Here is a 6,399-nt window from a genome sequence, read left to right as displayed (position 1 = left end):
GTGTGAGGGCTGCCCAGGCACTGCCCGTACGGGGGAGCAGAGACCAGGGTTCCCCACTCACTCGCCAGGGCAGGGCAGGGCAGGGCAGGTGGTGCAGAACAGCAGCCACAGGAGCTGCTACCTCTCCCCTGAAGCAGGTCTATGCTCAGCAGGTGATTCCCCCTCCTCCCTGAGTGCTCCGGCACCCTAAGGCCAGGGTTACCCTCCCTCCCTCTCGGGCACCTAGGGCCTCCCCGCCAGGCTCCCCCTCCTCAATAACACCCCTCCTTGGGGCCGGCTCCTTACACAACGCAGAGTAAAGAATCCAGGGCAGGCGCCACGTCTCACCCTTGGCCCACAGAGCCTGGATAGTCCCCAACACCACACCTGGGCTCTTGGCTGCTGGAGAGCCACGCCTGCCCCAGCACTAGAGTGCCACCCCACTCGCCCCAGCAGGAACGGGCCCCCAGGAGCACCCCTCACCCCCTGCTCCATTAACCTCCCATCTCAGATACCCTCTGGTAACTCCCTCTGCTGCCTTCAGCCCTCTCACCCAGGAACCGCCTCCAGCTTCCTTTGGGGGCCTCTCTCTGACTCTCCCTGATCCTTCAGAGCCCCAGGTGCTGCCCCGCCTGCTTACCTGGCCAAACTGGGAGCAGCTGCATGGCAGGGGGCGCTGGGCCTGCTTCATTTAAAGGGGCTAGCCATGCTGTGACACTCCCCCCTTGGGCTCATGGGAACCTAGACCCATTGCACTGGGCCATCCCCTGACTTCTCAATCATTTCCCCCCTGACCAGCATAGATACCCTGTCCACACTCCAATGGGGGGAGAGGGGGGCTCCATTTTGGGTAGTAAAGTCTGTATTTGCCAGTTCAGACCCCTGGGTGGTGAATGGCTCTCAGGGGCGAGGATGGGGGAGGGAGTCGCTTTAAATGAGGACAGGCACTGTTTAAAGGGGCCAATGCCTCAGTAGGTAGCATCGGGGTTGGCACCACCGCTGGCATTTGGATTCATGGAACAGGGGAGCCAAGGGTAGGGTCTCCAAGTACAGTCACGCTGCCAGCTGCAGGATATCACCAATTGCAGGCCCATGGCTGCTGATACCCTCGGGTACCACGCACCACTAACGAACCGCCCTGTAGCGCTGTCTCCATGGAGACGTCGATCTGAAGTCCGGAGGGACATTGGATGGAGGGGGTTACTCCAGCCCTTTATCAAGATGGGGCCAACCCCAGCTGGAGCATCACAGCTTTCATGCATTCCCTGACTGGCCCAGCAGCAGAGCGAAGGAGGGACTGGCCAGGTGGGAAACCATACAGGCTGCATAGGAGCCCCAGTTTAGCCACTACTTAGGCCTCTGCAAGAAGTGGGCACAGTGGCCCCCAAACAGCCATTTGACACAACTGACACCCCTCCTCCAGCAGACACACTCCTGCCTCTTCAACAGCCCCAGCTGGGCAGCACCCCTCTCCCGCACATCAGCGTCCCCTCTGCGGCTGATTGACCAGGAGCACAGTGGGTTTTCCAGACCCAGAGCACCCCCTGCTGGCCGAGTATGGCTCCACCTCCGTTTCCTCTCACCTGGTTCACAGATGGGGGGTTTATTGGCAAAACAATCTTCCAGGCACAGTCCCCAAAGAACCACTCCCGGTCCTTTCTAGCTGGAGTCCTTCCACAGGCCTTGTCCTGCCTTGTCTACCTCCAGCTCCAAGAGGCCAGCGGGCAAATGCCCTCTGCTGCTCTCCTGGCCTCCCCTGGTCTCTCAGGGGCTGACTCCCTAGTGACCTTTCCCATCTCAGCCGCTCTGGGCTGCCTGTGCGGCTTCCAGCCTCTGGGACAGGGCAGCTTCTTCCAGGCCTGCTGCGGAGCTCCCTGGGCTCCCCCTCCAAACTGGGGTCTCTGCCCAGGGGTTTCTCAGGCCGTCACCTGTGCCCAGTCAGTCCTGGCTGAGAGTCTGTTAATTAGCACAGGTGGGGCTGATTGACAGGGCTGGTGTATCCAAGGGCTGTTCATATAAAGCACTACTCCAGGCCCTGAATACAGGGACATGAATAGGGAAGTATCTGCCTCTTGTGGGCATGAATCAGAGGGTTTCTGGGATCTGACACCTCTCAAGCCAGGCTGGGGGATCCCTGCATGATCAGAGTCCAGGCAATCATTACACTGGTGGCTTCTGACCCCCCAGCCCAGACTGAAAACATTCCAGCTTCATCTCAGCGCCAACGGGCATGGGACAGGCACACGGGATGGGAGGGATTCAGCTGGGGTGTCACTTTGCCCAATGCCCTCTGGGTGCTGCACACTGTCTATTCAATAGGAAATAACCAACCCAGTCACAGGCCGCTCAGGTTGTGTCTGGGCAGCTGCGTGTGAGATAGGAGAGAGACTAGTGCCCCCTGCAGGCGCCAGAGCGCCTAACACAAACTGGACACATGCTTCAGTGTTCACGTTTTCAGATTCCACGGCTTAGCCATCGTACCTAAGAGCAAGGCCCCGCACCTGCTGTGCAGCAAGAGTGACCCTCATTCTGCACCAGCCCATGAGAAAAATGTCAATTCGATTCCATCTGAAAGTTCATGCTACAGCCAGCAGGGTCCCCCTTCTGTTGTTTAATCTGCCATCCGAGTCGATTGTGAGGTTAAATTTGCCAGGGGCTGCAGAATTGTGCATTAAAACACACCACGGCCTTCTGGAAGCTGACAGGGGTAAGCTGGAGGTTTAGGGAAACAGCTTGTTCTGGCCCCTGGCCTTTGGGACTGTGAGATAAGCACATTGGCTGGATCGTTTGCTAAAATGATCAACAGTGAATCAGCTAACAGAGTTGGCATCAACCAAACGGGCTAGAAAATGTAGGGCCTGACACGCCACTGGGCTATGGCAGCCTAGCATTGGTGCCAACGGAGCCATGCCAATCACAGCGGCTGAGGAGCTGCCTGGCATTTCTTTTAGAGGCGACATTAGCTTCTGGGGCACAATTCTGCAGCAAGGGGTGGATTCTTTGGCAAATGCTGCAGCTTCGGCGACCTGCAGTGCCTGGGGCCCTGGCTAAAACAGGTCACCGTATGGACACGGACGTGTGGCAGTGCCTGCTTCATGTCTTCCTTCTCTTCACACAGCACTGCGGCTGGGAGCTGCTGCAGTGGAATTGGTTTTCCCCGGGAGAATTAAGAGGAAGGAGTTGGTGATTCAAGGTGGGGCAGGGCATATCTGGAAGGTGTGTCATCTACAGCTCGTAGAACCCAGGGGTAGGAGTCAGGAGTCCTGGGTTCTATTCCCGGCTGTGCCACTGACTGACCGCATGGCCTTGGGCAAGTCACTAAGCGCTCTGTGCCTCAGTTTCCCTATCAGTAAAATGGATTGATAATACCCACTGACGTAAACAGCATTGAGATCTTCAACGGCAAGGCACAATGGTCCTCGCAGTGGGCACAGTGTGCCAGGGTGTAATGGAATACGCAGGGTAGCTGCATTCTTCCCTTGTAGAAGGGCACTGGGCAGGGCGCCGTGCAGCTGTCTGCCCAGGGGTAACAAAGCTGCGGGCGAGGTCTGAGCCTGATAGGGACAGCAGTGGAGTTTCCCTATGGTAGAGAAGCAGCTGCACTGAATGTTACAGGCCCCGGACACACAGGCTGGTTCTCGCCGCTAGACATGGCTGTGGCCTAGCGCCGCCACGCGGGGCTCCCAGCAGAACTGCTCGCTTCATGACCCTGTCACCAGTTGTTTGTAGCCACTCCTGCTGGCTGGGAGCCCGGGAGCCGCCCCGCGGTGAGTAAAGTCCCGAGGTGACCGGCGATGGTGGCTCCGGGTCTGAGAGATGTGCAGAGTATTTTAGAACAGGCAGTCACGTGGGCAGCTGGGGCTAGACCCCCGGGTCCCGCCCACCACCCCTGAGCCAGCCATTGGCAGCCCTCCTGTGCACTGGTGGCCCCCTCGTCCCATGCTGTGGGGAACCCCCTGCAGCATGCGGGCAGGTCCAGAAACGGGCAGGCCCCCGGCCCCATTCTGCGGCAGGATGCCCACGCGTCTCTGCCGGCCCTGCGTTCCCAAGCCTGCCATGGGATTGCCCGTGCTTGGTGGAGATGCAGGGCCATTTGCTGCCTCTCAGTCCCTGGCCCCTGGCGGGCCATCAGCCTTGCTCTGTGGTGCTGCTGGGGCCAGTCTCGCTGTGAGATGCCCTGTCTGCAGAAGCTGGCTCCAGCCCAGCAGGTGTTGATGGGCAGTGGATGAGGACACAGGGGGTGCAGCTCCCATGCCAAGGCAGGAGACCTTATTGCGCAAGGAAAGTCCTGCTGAAGACCCTCCTCCGATGAATTTAGCCTAGAGCCTGCCTGGAAACACCCGGCTACCCCGTGCTCGCGAACGTCCTGCATTGGCAAAGAGCTCCTGGGGGAAGAGTCAGCCCTTATCACGGTTACACCGACCACCCTGCACGCAGCGCCACCTACCCCTTGCTGCTGTGTGGCCTCCTCAGCTCTCCCGGCTCTGGGCTCTCTTCCAACCTCGCTGGCCATTGTCCCCTTCACAGCACCTCCCCCCCCCCGTTGGTGTCCCTCAGGGCTCTGAACCCGTCCCTTCCCGTCCCCCCAGCTCCCACCTCCAGGCAGCCTCCCCCAAACCGGCTTCCTCCCCTCCCACCGCAGGCCCTGCATGTCCCACCGCCTTAGCCCCAGCACAGAAACTCTCGTCTTCCCTCTCAGCCCGGCTCCTCTGCCACCTGCTCCACCCCCGGCAGCTCCCCGCCTGCCTCACTCACGGGGAGGCCGTAAGGCTGGAGAAGCCGACTGGCCGGCCCAAGGGAGCCCAGGGTTCAGATGCAGCTGCTCCGACGTTCCCAGGTGCCGGGGTGTGGAAGGCCCAGTGGTAGTGGGTGAGGGGGTGCCCCAGGGGCTCAGCGTCTCTCCTAGTCCCCCACCCCGATAATCACAGCACCTTGTGATCGAGGCCCCAGGCTGGGATTCAGGAGACCCAGCTCTGCGTGGCTTGCCCGCGAGACGCTGGGCAGATCACGGAGACCAGCGTCTTCAGTGGTGGCCTCTGACTCTGGGGCGCCAGTTCCCTGAGGGCAGCCTTGGTGGCTGGTGCACAGCACCGCTGGGAAGTCAGGCCCTCAGCGGCTCCTCCCGCAGCCAGTGGAAATCTCAGGGGTACTGTAGCCCCATTGGGCCCCTTCTCTCCTTGTGCCTCCATTTCCCGTCAGATTCCCCCTCCCATGGCGACGGGGCAGCTTCGTTCTCCAGCGTTTGGGTGGGCTGCCGAGCCCGCTGGAAGCAAAGGATGAGGGGATAGTTATTGCTTCCAAAGAGCCGGTGCTGTGGGCCAGTGGCCTGGGCTAGGGCTCAGGAGATCTGCATGCTATGCCAGCTCAGCCGGCCTGCTAGGCCCCTTCCCCGCTCCATGCCTCAGTTTCCCCTCCCACCCTTTGTCTTATTTATTTTGCTTGTAAGTGTAACTCCAGTGGGCAGTGTGTGTTACAGCACCCCGCCCGTGCTGAGCCACACAGGATGTGACTCCCAAGGATGGGCTGAATTCCCTGCCGCGTGTGGAGTGCGAACCAATTGCTGGTTGGCAGCCACCCTGCGACGTGTCCCTGGGGTGTCTGCACAATGGGCATGTTATTTTAACAGATTCTTCCCTCGTCCCAGCAGAGCCGCCCCCTGGCCTGCAACTGGCCTTTTCCCTAGTAACCTCCCTGGCCGCTTTCCCAACGGTGTAAATTACGGCTCCAGCACGTTTAATTGATGGGGCAAAACAGGGGCGGGGGTGAGGCTCCCAGGAAACAAACCAGCCCATCTCCAGCATGGACGGGTCTGACATGGGTGGGAGTTGAGGGCCCTCAGCCCCTAGCAGGACCATGATAAGCCCCATCCCCTCGAGTCACCCAACTAGTCCCTGACGAGAGCACGGGAGGGGTGAGGGAAGGGGGAGGCTCGCACACCCTGCGGGGCGGGTTGGTGGTAAACGAAGCTGCATGAGCTGAGAACAGCGCAGCATAAAGCCAGCTGAGATTCCCATTCATTAATCCGCCCCTTTGGAATGTTCCCCGGCCCAATCAGCCTGCCCCCGCGCGGCTCTACCCGGAGAATAACGCTCCAGTGATCACCGGGGCCTGCGCAGCGCCAGGGCTCGGGCCGGGGGGGCCTGTGCGGGAGGATTGCACAGGAGCTGTCTCTCCTTTCATGCCAGCGAGCGGTTGGCGGAAGAGTCTGGACAGAGCCATTACTCACCAGTCCCCCTTTTGTTTAACCGCCCAGCAGTGCTTGTCTGAAGTTTTGAATAGGAGCAAAACTTGGAAGCCGCCAGAGAGAGACACATCCCGGAGCCCGGGCTGCAGGAGCCCAGGATAACTGCGTGGCACAACACTCCTGCTTCATGGGGATCCGCCCCTTAACCTGGGAGAAGAGAGCCCAGAGCCATCGGA

The sequence above is a fragment of the Terrapene carolina genome, unplaced genomic scaffold (assembly GCF_002925995.2).
Source record: "Terrapene carolina triunguis isolate 2854851 unplaced genomic scaffold, T_m_triunguis-2.0 Scaffold165, whole genome shotgun sequence".
Lineage (NCBI taxonomy): Eukaryota > Metazoa > Chordata > Testudines > Emydidae > Terrapene > Terrapene triunguis.
The sequence above is the reverse complement of the archived record's forward strand: the minus strand, read 5'-3'. Positions refer to the sequence as shown.